General features: G+C 46.3%; 1 pseudogene; it reads left to right on the top strand.

Annotated features, from left to right (window-relative positions):
• The first annotated feature begins 8,423 nt into the window (after window positions 1–8,423).
• LOC125507366 lies at window positions 8,424–9,007 on the top strand (annotated as a pseudogene).
• Window positions 9,008–13,853: the final 4,846 nt, after the last annotated feature.

Genomic DNA, 13,853 nt, shown 5'->3' with positions numbered 1-13,853 from the left:
CACTTAGCGATCTTCAAGGGTATGAATATGCACTCCCTCTCTCTCGTTGCTAGAATCTCCTAGATTGATCTTGGTGACACGTAGGAAATTTTGAATTATTACTACGTTACCCAACAAAAGGAGGGGGCGAACCCCCCCCTTTTCTTTTCCAATTCGTCCAGCTTCCATAGGGAGGGTGCCACCCCTTGTGGGCTGGTGTGCTCCCCGCTCATGGCCCATATGGCCCATATCTTTCCCCCGGGGTTTTTGGTAACCCCCCCCCTCGGTACTCGGATAAATACCTTATACAATCCGGAACACTTCCGGTGTCCGAATACTATCATCCTATATATCTATCTTTACCTCTCGACCATTTAGAGACTCCTCGTCATGTCCGTGATCCCATCCAGGACTCCGAACAACATTCGATCACCAAATCACATAACTCATATAATACTAAATCGGCATCGAACGTTAAGCGTGCGGACCCTACGGGTTCGAGAACTATGTAGACATGACCGAGATACCTCTCTAGTCAACAACCAATAGCGGAACCTGGATGCTCATATTGGCTCCTACATATTCTATGAAGATCTTTATCGGTCGAACCGTTATGACAATATGCGTTATTCCCTTTGTCATCGGTATGTTACTTGCCCGAGATTTGATCGTCGGTATCTTCATACCTAGTTCAATCTCGTTACTGGCAAGTCTCGTTGCATAATACATCATCCCGCAACTAACTCATTAGTCACTTTGCTTGCAAGACTTCTTATGATGTGCATTACTGAGAGGCCCCAGAGATACTTCTCCGATACTCGGAGTGACAAATCCTAATCTCGATCTATGCCAACCCAACAAACACCTTCGAAGATATCTGTGTGCATCTTTATAATCACCCAGTTACGTTGTGACATTTGATAGCACACAAGGTATTTCTCCGGTATCCAGGAGTTGCATAATCTCATAGTCGAAGGAATATGTACTTGACATGAAGAAAGCAATAGCAATAAAACTGAACGATCAATATGCTAAGCTAACGGATGGGTCATGTCCCTCACATCATTCTCCTAATGATGTGATCCCGTTATCAAATGACAACTCATGTCCATGGTTAGGAAACCTTAACCATCTTTAATCAGTGAGCTAGTCAAGTAGAGGCTCACTAGGGACAAATTGTTTGTCTATGTATTCACACATGTGTTTAGGTTTCCGATCAATATAATTCTAGCATGAATAATAAACATTTATCATGAATAAGGAAATATAAAATAACAACTTTATTATTGCCTTTAGGGCATATATCCTTCAGTGTTACGCTTCTCCACTCTTTGTGCGATGTGCCCATCCCCCCGCCGAACCAAAAGGGGCTCATGGCCCCATAGGCAACTGTGGTTTCCCACGACAGGAGGTGATAAAGAGTTCGCTGTAAAAGGTTATGTTGATGCAAGCTTTGACACCGATCCAGATGACTCTGAGTCTCAATCTGGATACGTATTGAACGTGGGAGCAATTAGTTAGAGTAGCTCCATGCAGAGCATTGTAGACATAGATATTTGCAAAGTATGCATGGATCTGAATGTTGCAGACCCGTTGACTAAAACCTCTCTCACAAGCAAAACATGATCACACCTTAGAACTCATTGGGTGTTAATCACATGGCAATGTGAACTAGATTATTGACTCTTGTGCAAGTGGAGATTGTTGGAATATGCCCTGAAGGCAATAATAAATTGGTTATTATCATATTTACTTATTCATGATAAAGGTTTATTATTCATGCTAGAATTGTATTGACCGAAAACTTAAACACATGTGTGAATACATAAAAAAATACTAAGTTCCTAGTGAGCCTCTACTAGACTAGCTCGTTGATCAAAAGGTGGTTAAGGTTTCCTAACCATAGAAATGTGTTGTCACTTGATAACGGGATAACATCATTAGGAGAATGATGTGATGGACAAGACCCATTCGTTAGCATAGCATATGATCGTTCAGTTTTTGTTATTGCTTTCTTAATGTCAAATACATGTTCCTTCGACCATCAGATCATGCAACTCCCAGATACCGGAGGAATAGCTTGTGTGCTATCAAACGTCACTTCGTAACTGGGTGATCATAAAGGTGCTCTACAGGTATCTCCGAAGGTGTCTGTTGAGTTGGCGTGAATCGAGATTGGGATTTGTCACTCCGTATGACGGAGAGGTATCTCTGGGCCTTCTCGGTAATACATCATCACAAGAAGCTTGCAAGAAAAGTGACTAAGGAGTTAGTTACAAGATGATTTATTACGGAACGAGTAAAGAGACTTACTGGTAACGAGATTGAACGATCGAATCTCGGTCAGGTAACATACCGACGGACAAATGGGAACTAAGTATGTTGACATAAAGGTTCGACCGATAAAGATCTTCGTAGAATATGTAGGAACCAATATGGGCATCCAGGTTCCGCTATTGGTTATTGACCGGAGAAGCGTCTCGGTCATGTCTACATCATTCTCGAACCCATAGGGTCCGCCCACTTAACGTTCGTTGACAATATAGTATTATATGAGTTATGATGTTGGTTACCGAATGTTGTTCGGAGTCCTGGATGGGATCACGGACATGACAAGGAGCTCCAGAATGACCCGAAGGTAAAGATTGATATATAGGATGATATGGTTGGGCCAAGGGGTAAGGCCCACGAGGCCTTACGATAGTGCACAAAGGGGTTTCTCGAAGGGTGGGCGCTAGACGCCAAGGTTCTTGGCATCTACCCCCTCGGTGAGACGCCATAGTCCGTGGCATTTACATAAACGCCAGGAACCGTGGCGTTTGGCCCTGGAGTTCAAGAAGGACTCTTCTTTGCATTCCAAACCGACTTTAGGGAGGCCTTCTCCCCAAGTAACGACCACAGGGCTCAACATATAAATAGAGGAGCAGGGCTAGCCCCTAGAACAGAAGTTTTTGAGCCTCTTCTAGTTGGTCCTAGTTGACTAATTAGAGCTAGCCCTAGCTACCTCTAATCCTCATAATTAGAAGCCCGGTGTGGTTCTAATCTCCTCCCTCTAGTTTAGCACCACCGTCACCGCGTCGTCGTGCTGCCGGAACTCATCTACTACTTCACCTCTCTTGCTGGATCGAGAAGGCGAGGACGTCATCGAGTTGAATGTGTGCTGCATGCGGAGGTGCCATATGTTTGGTATTTGATCAGGACGGATCGTGAAGGTTTACGACTACATTAACCGCGTTGATAAACGCTTCCGCTTAGCAATCTACAAGGGTATATAGGTGCTCTCCCCCTCTCGTAGCTATGCATCTCCATGGATAGATCTTGCATGTGCGTAGAATTTTTTGTTTTCCATGCAATGTTTCCCAACAGGAATGGCCACTACAAGGACCAACATCGACGACAGAGCACACCACTGCCGACTACTACCTCGCCAGAGAGAGCCCCTGCCTAGGCCCGTCAGTGCAGTGGCCAACATGGCCGGAACTGCAGCACGAAAGGCAGATCACCATCACCGACACGTGCTCGTGTGGGGCGTAGCCTCCACTAAATCAGGAGCGCACAACCGCAAGATCGCTGGAACGCCTCCCGACTGAAGCACTATGCCCGTCCCGAGCATGCTCGCCGTCGCACCTCCCAACGGGAAGGCGCACATAGGCACGTCTAATTCAGATTCTGGCAAAGCATCCTCCGCGTCTCCACCTGCGCGCCACACAGACTAACCAGAATGCGTCGCCCCGCTGCCACCCACCGCGAGGGCTTTGCTCAGCGGCACACAGGTAGGGGTGTGGGAAGGATGCGAGGGCGTTGGTGTTGAGGCGCCCATCCAATTTTTACGAGCATCTATGTGAATGATATATAGCAGCAACAAAGCCAGGAGCCACGTGGTCGGGCACCTTCGGCTAATGAGCAGCGCTCGGGAGGAGAATTTTGGGACGGGGCTAGGCCAGACTGGCGGAAGCTCCAGGCGAGAGCTCCACGATGAGGGGGGGGGGCGGTGGAGGGGATGGGGCAGCTGTGCACGAGAGCACCGGCGGTGCCGACAACCACGAGGGGCTTTGCCCCGACTACCTCAGTCGGTGGCGGCGAGGAGAGATGAGGCGGAGGGGAGCTAGAGAAGGAGCGGCGGCACTGCCACACATGTCGCCCTCTAGGGCGACACGAGGGCTAGGTCTCATGTTATTATATGATAAACAACGACGTTAAGTATCAAAGATCAGCAACACATGAACAGGTGGCGTAGTATGCAAGAGAGTTGATGAGGGCGACGTGGGGTCTAGGGCTAAGTTTTAGGTTATAGGATAGACAATTGATGTTAAGTATCTAAGATCAGCAAGACATGAACAAGCAGCGTAGTATGCAATGATGCAGGAGAGATTTTTCTAATTTTTTTGGGTGTGAATAATGCAAGAGAGATGATGATATTTTCCATGAAAGCATATGTGCATGTCGTCATTCCTAGAGACACTCAAACCGTTAGTTTGTCACGAGGGATTATGAAAGCATATGTGCTCATACAAGATCTTCGATTTTAAAAAGTCCCAGATCGTTAGGGTTGACTACCCTACTTCCAATACATCAGTTCCATTTTATTTTACTTTTGCAGGTGAAATACAGCAAATCCATTCCCTCGAGTTGTTTCATGATTCCACGCTACTTGTTTCCCTCCTAATTCGAAAATATATCTCTGAATTACTGTAGCAATGTCATAATCAAAGAATATGTCACTGCAGAAAATACAAACCGGGTCACGACTCACGAGTGAGCTGCCTCTTTCTGAGGTCATCTGATAAGAACTTGACTATTCCACACATCTCAGTGAGAGGCAAGAAATGGCCTAAAAGCATTTTTCCTAAAAGGTGCGGCTCCATAAAGCTAATCTGTAAACATCATCCTATCGCCGTGGGAAAATTATTACGGTTGATTGTTGAAAAAAAAACATGGATGTGTAGTAAAGAAAACACTAACGACAAAAAAAATCCCATCATCGAGGAAAAAACAGAAGAAAATGAAAAGCCAAATAGTTACACCTTGATAAAAAAACACTAAGCATATGGAAGTACCATGATTAACGATAGGAACTGCAAGGGGTTGTGCCTACGATTATGTTTACCCTAGTAGTTTGCTTCCCCAATAGCAGCTCATCGAGAGCCAACGTCATGGTGTCCCTCATGCTTCCGCCCGCGTGCTTCTTCGCCTTGTGGTCAAATTAAGCAAGTATATAAAAATGATGTAGACGGCTTATAAAATATTAAAGAAGAGAGAAGAGGAGAGAGAAGATACGTAGGCTGTAGATTTACAATCAGCTGCCACCATATAATTAATCATTAGAGGATAATATGTTTTTGATCCCTTAAGTTTACGAAAAGTAGACATTTCGTCACTAATCTTTTTTTTGTCGACATTTCATCCCTTACGTTTCGAAATCAGGTATATTTCGTCCAAAACCAGAAAATGAAGCGGTATTGGACTGAAGCCTCCCCGGTTTTGGAATTTTGTCATAGACATTCTATCGAACAGTAAGCATGCAGCTCCTAGTGCAATTACACCTGCCTCATCGTCGCCGAGCTGGGCCGTGGCCGCCGGCGACATGCGCACCTTGCCGGCCCTCCTCGACAGGGTCATGCTGTAGGTCGAATGGCACGTCGCCGCACACTTTGGCCCATCGGCCTAGCTCCTGCATGGCGCCGGCGCCGCAGCAGGCAGTAGAGCACGTACGTCATGCTCAGCAACGCCTGCTTGCTACTCCCGACTGGAGTCGTCGCAGACATGGACATGGACGCGCTGGACCGTCTAATTGGTCATGCATGGTCATCAACTTCTGAGCGTTGCAGCGTGCGTAAACCATGCCGTGGCCGCTGGCGTCCGCGGCGCAGTGCCATCGTGTGGACGGAGAAGGTGGCGTGCAGTGGCGGAGCTTCAAAAAAAATATTGGGCGGGCCAAGCTAAAAACGTGCACAAATTTTTTATAGGCATTAGTGCCTACTCGGTACCTTTTGTTCTCATTGAATTTTTTTTGATGGGTTAACAAACAGGTTGCTGGCAAGATACTAATATCTACTTTATGATGCAATGTTTGAATGATCTTTCTACATTAAAATGCACTTAACAAAAAACCATTACGCGGTAGATACGAACAACCCGCTAATTTACCAAGAAAAAATATATCTTTATCTTCTATTTTTACATATGAATTTATAATAAAATGCATGAATTATGCTCAGTTCAATCAATGCATAACAGAAATCTAGTACTCAGGAGATAATTAGGACATGAATATCCAGCGTTACTCAGCGCCAACAGTAAACCAGTAGTCTCAGTGGATAGCAGTGGTCAGCGGAGGCATCTGTGCGGCACCGCGACAGGATCCCGACGGCCGAGGCTAGGACTGGCCAATGCTGAGGCCATAGACCGGAGGGGAGGGAAGATGGCGCCACTGCGAGGTCGCATGGTGGCGGGCGAAGCCATGCATGGAGTAGGCAACAGGAAGCAAAAAAGCGAAGGCGTTGTTACTCCTCGCTGGTTGTAGCCGCTGCTCGTGTTGTGTGTGCTCGTGCCGTACTAACAGGCCTCGATCGAACCATGGATGGTAACAAGCTGAGTGGGCTAGCATATATAGGTATAAAAAAATTGTGAAAACCTGGACGGGCCATGGCCCGGTTTGGCCCCAACAAAGCTCCGGTTCGAGGGCGTACGTGATGTCCAGTGCTCCGTCGGACTATGGCGCGAGCCGGATTTGGAGCTAGCTACAGAGTCGCCGGGCTTCAGCTTCGCCAGCGCGACGTGCTTCGTGCGTGTTCACGGTCCTCACGGTCGTTCGGACAGCAGCCCGACAGCGCCGTGGACGCGAGGAGGTACGCCCCAACATCACCGTACGCCGTGAACTTGAACTTGAGGTGCTGCCTCCCCATCCACTGGCACACACGGCGTCACTGGCTCACTGCACACGCACGCGCCCACAGCCATTAATGGACGGACGCTCCGTAGCCGAGCTCTTCTGGAGTTCCTTCACTCTTGAGCCTGCCAAACGCAGCTGCCTCGATCTAACACCGTAGAGGGACATGAGCGACTGAGCGTGGATAACGGCTCTTGCTCTTAGCTTGTGGCTTGCTGCCGGACGTGCAAGTGTTGGCGTGACCCAACTGTTTGATGAAATGCCAACCCGAGATAGATTGAGGAGAGATTTTTTTTTCGGAATAAACTTCCAATCTATTCATCATCTTTCAAAGCAGTACAAAGAACATTAGAAGTAAAAATTACATCTAGGTCCATAGACCACCTAGCGACGACTACAAGCACTAGAGCGAGCCGAAAGCGCGCCGCCATCATCGCCCTTCCGTCACTGAAGTCGAGTAAACCTTGTTGTAGTAGACAGTCGGGAAGTCGTCGTGCTAAGGCTCAAAATGACCAACGCACCAGAATATCAATCGCCGCCGATGAAGAGAAGCGTAGAACAGAAGGATCCAATTTGAAGACACATGAACACAAACTAACGAAGACCAGATCTATGTAGATCCATCAAAGACAAACGCCGATCGAATCCCGCGAGATCCGCCGGAGACACATCTCCACACTCCCTTCGATGATGCTAGACGCGCCACCAGAACGGGGACTAGGCGGGAAGAACCTTATTCCAACTTGAAAAAGCCGCCGCCGTCTCGCCTTTCTTAGCAGAACACAACCCTAAACATACACAGGAAAACCTCCAAAAACGAAGCATGAGCCCTTCCGCCGGCAAGAGCTGAAATCCACCACGCCTCCATGCCCTAAGGCCACAAAAGACGAAGCCGACCTGTGGCGGCACCGACGGGAGGCATCAGATTGAGGAGAGACTTAACGGCGGGGGAGAAATTCTCTGTCCGGCGTGGCAAATAGGGACAGAGGAAACTAGGAACACGTCAGCTCAATACCATTTTATTTCTGCTTTTGGACAAAATATGTCTGGTTTTGAAATATGAGGGATGAAATGTCGACCGAAAAATTATGAGGGACGGGATGTCTACTTGTAAACTTGAGATACTAAAAAGATTTTTTTAATTATTAATAATGACAATATAAGTATCGCGCTCGAGCGCTGGAGCGGCCGATTTCAGACAGGTTAAAACTTTCCTGTTTTAGTAATCGTGGACAGAAGTTTTGGCGCACCGGGCCCCACTCCGTTGAAATCAGGGAGAGTGAAAAGATTGAGATGAAGCGCTGTAACGCTCGGGCGCGTAGGAGTAAACGCCGCTATTAAGTTAGCTTAGATCACATGACAACTCGCCTATGATATTAACCTTGCTGCTACAGCGGAGTTCCTCGGTGTGCATTAATTAACCCGATGGCGATCTGCTTGCACGCGCGCACTCCCACAGTCACCACTCTCAGCTACGCACTCATCGAATGATACTACATAGGCTCTAATAAGTGAAGTGCAGTGTAGTGCGGCCATTGCCCTAGCTGATCAATCAATGTCGTCGGGCAAGCACCCCTTCTACCGCGGCATCCGGAGCCGCTACGGGAAGTGGGTCTCGGAGATCCGGGACCGCGGAAGGCGCGCCGCATCTGGCTCGGCACGTTCCCGACGGCCGATATGGCCGCCGTGGCGTACGACGTGGCCGCCCACGCGCTCCGCGGGGCCGACGCGGCGCTCAACTTCCCCGGCTTGGCCGCCACGCGCCCGGCGCCGGCGTCCACCTCCGCGGACGGCATCCGCGCGGCGGTGGCTGCCGCAGCCGCCTCCATTCCGCACGATCGCACCAGCGGCGGCATTACCCCCGCGGCTGCTGGATCCGCAGTGCAGCAGCAGTTGGGTGGAACTGGAAGCAGTGCCGCTGCTGCCTCGGCGAGCGGCACGGCCCAGCAGGATCAAGCCGGCATTGGGCTCAATCAGTACTTCCTGGACGAGGAGGCGCTCTTCGAGACGCCGCAATTCCTGCGCAACATGGCCGCCGGGATGATGATGAGCCCCCCGAGGCTCAGCCCCGACTCCTGCGACGAATCGCCGGACCCTTCAGAGGCTGGGGAGAGCCTCTGGAGCTACCGTGACCCGTAGACCGATCGATCGATCATGGCCTCCATGCCATGCCATGGCGTCGTACTACTACCGCGCGCTACTATTGCCACAGCACTACTACTAGTACGTAGTACTCTCTCCATCCGAAAATACTTGTCTTAGAAATGATTGTATCTAGACTTATTTTAGTTATAAATATATTCATTTTATTCATTTCTAAGGACAAGTATTTTCGGACGGAGGAAGTACATACTGAATGTGTAAATAACGATGATAGGTAACGACGGAGGCGCATACCGGCGTAGAGACCCGTTTTTTCTATCCGGTAACGCATGTAGATGTGGGTTTAGCGTCTGCGTGATCTCCTTCTACCTCTCTCTCTCTCTATTTGATTTTTTTTCAAACATTAAGGAAAGAGAGAGTTTTTTTCCCTTCTGATTGAAGTACTTGCGTGTTTTGGACCCTTGTGGTTTGATGAAAGCTACAAGGGGAAAAGATCTCCGGTTTGGCTCTGTCTGAAAAATCCGACCTTGGCTTTGCAGTATATAAGATACTTCACTAAAATCTCTGAGTGGGTCACGAGGAGGCTTGTATGGACTGTTCATGTGGATGTACGTAGTTGTGTATTGTATTTGTAATTGATTGTAACTATGATCTCAATCGACTATGATTTTGGCAGATGAAACATCGTTTTCTTCGAACCATTCTCTGACAATGCAACAGTAGGAACCTCTAGAAAAAAGAAAGGACAAGTTTATTACTAAGATGCAACATCAACCTTTAGTAAATTAAAGTGACAGTGCTTAGCTCACTGTTTGTATTGCAAATTAAGGCAACAAAACCATAACCTACAAAAAATAATTGGAATGATACATCACTTGTAAAGGTGTTTGGGAGACTCGGCTCCAAGAGACTCGCTCGATTTCCTTCAATTTGGCCCGTCGGATGCTGGTCAAACAGGTCGTTTCTATGTTGTTTGTCGTTGGATCGCCACAGGGTTGTCGCGGTTGATTTTGACCTCGCGGTAAATTCCAAGGGGACAATGACCTGTGGGCTCATCCTCCTAGATAATTGGTTGGGTAAGTCATTTCGGGGTGTGCGGGTGGCCTCTCCTCTCGCGCCGCGTGCACACGTAACATCACCCTTTAGTAAATTAGAAAGTGACAGTGCCAACCTCACTATTTGTATTGCAAAGTAATGCAATGAAACTATAACCTACAAAAAATAATTCGAATGATACATCACTTGAACTAACTACAATGTGTTATGGATGTCACATGTATATACAAGAATTAAGTCTGCTAAGCTAGGAGGCCTCTCGTGCGGTTAGAGTGCTAGCCCTTGCCTCTTTTGTGGTTGACACTTGTATGATTTTTGCCCCAGCTTGCTCTGGTTTTCTACCATTTCCTCCCCTAAGAAGCTAGCTCAATTCTGGGTTTGTTGAAAAAAAATACTGCCCTGTTTGATTTACCGCGAAGGACTGAGGCTACCCAAATATCTAGGTATATGAGAACCACTACCCACCGCTTTTCTGGATCCTTCCCTTGAGAGAGAGAGAGGAGCGGGGCGTTCTTCCGAGTGCGGCGTTGCAGAGGCCAGGCTCCATTGAGCCCGTTTTGCCAAAAAAATTCAAAATATACTTAAAAGTTTTAAAAAATATCAAAAAGATTTATACAAATACATATGCATGTTTGTCAAGTAGTTAAAAAGTTTCATCATGTAATTCAGTTATTTGCGTGCTACACAAAAAAGATAAATATCTGACATAAAAACAACAAAGATATAGCCTATATTAATCTGTGTATTTATCTTTTTCATATACACTACATGAAAACATATATGTTCATGAAATTTCATACGTGTATAATACAAATACACATGTATGTATAGACTTTTTTTCAGATTTTTTCAATGTGTGAAAATAGTATTTTCGTTGAAAAAAAATAAAAAGCTATGTGGAGCTCGGTCTCTGCAATGCTTTTTCGGCGTTCTTCCTCCCTTCCAATGTCTCTGGTTTCCTCCTCCACCACCCGCAGATGTTCCCTTCAATGTTGCCGCCATCGGCGACCTCCTCTCACATTTCTACCTTTCCCCTTCCCCTCCTTTCCCTCTCCCCAGACGGGTGACGTGTGGCAGCAGCGGTGACGACATATCCGTAGCAGTGTGGAATAACGACAGTTCTTTTCCCAAGTCTCGGCGGCGCTCCTCCTCCCGAGTGATCTTTTTATTCAGGTGTCCCCTTCCCGGTTCGACCCACCGGCACATTCCCAGCTACTGCAAATCTTGGCGACGATATCGGCAACGCAGGTGAGTTTCCTCAACCCCTCAAGCTCTGTTTCTCTTCTCATCTTCCTCGTGTGCACATGTATTCCTTGACCTACATCCTCTCTATTATCCTCTCCCGTTCTTCGTCATTCCCCTCACGCGGTTCTTCCCATATCCCTCTTATGATGGTGCCTCTTCTTTGTATCTCCTTTTTTCCAAAACCAGCTTGCTCTCTCTTGAAAGAAAACCTAGAGATTGAGCAATCCCATCAAACATCGTTCTCCTTGCCTGCATGGAATATGATATTCTATTTCTCTGCTTCAGGTCATGTTGGAGCTCCATTGCATTGATCTTTCGTATTTATGGGTGATGTTTTGGAAGGTAATCTCTGAAAGAAATATTTATGGACCATCTATTGTTTATTTCCGTGTGGATTTGGTATTTACCCTTTCCATATGTCATATAAAGTAGATTTCTTCCTATGCAAAAATAGAATAGTTTCTGCAAATTGTATTGGTACAAACACATTCCATGTTTTTTATCTTTTAGTGATATCCTGGTAGTAGAATATCATTTGGTGTCCTGTGAAACTATTTTCTTTAACAACTGTAGGATCATTGCGATACCACTATCTTACTATAATAACAATATCCTACTGTCCAGTGGGTATTCTACTTACTAATTAAGTCCCCTCTATTATTTTTTATTATTTATTGATTGCCTCCTTTCATTTTTAACAAATTTCCATTAGGTATTTTTCCTAGAATTATATTTGTCTATCTTACAAAAAAAAATCTACACTTCATTCTGAATCGCCATGTCCACTATGAGGAAAGCCTAATTTATCTTCAAAATAGCAGTGGTTATTTTTTGGTTCTATGTTAATCATGTCATCATCAACATATGAAGGAGGCAACAACTATATGTTTGTAGAAGCTAGTCAAGAATTCCTCAGCAGAAGCTTACCGTCTGGTAGCCACTTTGCAGCCAACAGTAGTAGTAGTAGTGGCAAGGAATGTTGTGCTCAGGCCTCAACTCCCGTGCTCTAGCGGTGCCATCAATTTATTCAGCCATAATTCACTAGCACTCTTTAGAAATTTCATTCAGTTACGGGGAACTTCAATTGTAATTCTTAATGTGGATAACGTATACTAGGATGAATCGTGTTTATAGGTGGTCCTACATTGTAGTTTTATGGGGTCTCTTTGTTTGACGCCCCGATTTGACCGTACACTAATCATACACGCAAAAATATACGATCAAGATCAGGGATTCACGGGAAGATATCACAACACAACTCTACAAATAAAATAAGTCTTACAAGCATCATATTACAAGCCAGGGGCCTCGAGGGCTCGAATACAAGAGCTCGATCATAGACGAGTCAGCGGAAGCAACAATATCTGAGTACAAACATAAGTTAAACAAATTTGCCTTAAGAAGGCTAGCACAAACTGGGATACAGATCGAAAAAGGCGCATGCCTCCTGTCTGGGATCCTCCTAAACTACTCCTAGTCGTTGTCAGCGGGCTGCACGTAGTAGTAGGCACCTCCCGAGTAGTAGTAGTAGTAGTAGTCGTCATCGACAGTCGCGTCTGGCTCCTGGTCTCCATCGTCTGGTCGCAGCAATCGGGTATAGAAAGGGGAAAAGGGGGGAGAAAAGCAACCGTTAGTACTCATCCAAAGTACTCGCAAGTAAGGAGCTACACTACATATGTATGCATTGGTATCAAATGGAAAAGGGTAACATATGTGGATTGAACTGCAGAATGCCGGAATAAGAGGGGGATAGCTAGTCCTATCGAAGACTACGCTTCTGGTAACCTCCATCTTGCAGCAGAAGAAGAGAATAGATGGTAAGTTCACCAAGTAACATCGCATAGCATAATCCTAACCGATGATCCTCCCCTCGTCGCCCTGTGAGAGAGCGACCACCGGTTGTATCTGACATTTGTAAGGGTGCGTTTTATTAAGTATCCGGTTCTAGTTGTCATAAGGTCAAGGTACAACTCCAAGTCATCCTGTTACCGAAGATCACGGCTATTCGAATAGATTAACTTCCCTGCAGGGGTGCACCACATTTCCCAACACACTCGATCCCCTTTGTCCGGACACACTTTCCTGGGTCATGCCCGGTGCTACCTCTTGAGCACTGCGTTGGATTTCCCCGAAGAAGAGAGGATGATGCAGCAAAGTGGCGTAAGTATTTCCCTCAGTTTTTGAGAACCAATGTATCAATCCAGTAGGAAGCTACGCGTGAGTCCCTCGTACCTACACAAAAACAATAGCTCAACGCAACCAACGCGCTTAGGGGTTCTCAATCCCTTCATGGTCACTTACGAAAGTGAGATCTGATAGAGATGATAAATAATATTTTTGGTATTTTTGGTATAGAGATGCAAAGTGAAAAGTAAAAGCAAAGCAATAATAAAGTGATGGGGATTGATATGATGAGAAAGAGACCCGGGGGCCATATGTTTCACTGGTGGCTTCTCTCAAGAGCATAAGTATTCTATGGTGGGTGAACAAATTACTGTTGAGCAATTGACAGAATTGAGCATAGTTATGAGAATATCTAGGTATGATCATGTATATAGGCATCACGTCCGAGACAAGTAGA

Source organism: Triticum urartu, chromosome 5, assembly GCF_003073215.2.
Source record: "Triticum urartu cultivar G1812 chromosome 5, Tu2.1, whole genome shotgun sequence".
Taxonomy (NCBI): Eukaryota; Viridiplantae; Streptophyta; class Magnoliopsida; order Poales; family Poaceae; genus Triticum; species Triticum urartu.
This window is presented reverse-complemented; position numbering and strand designations above follow the sequence as displayed.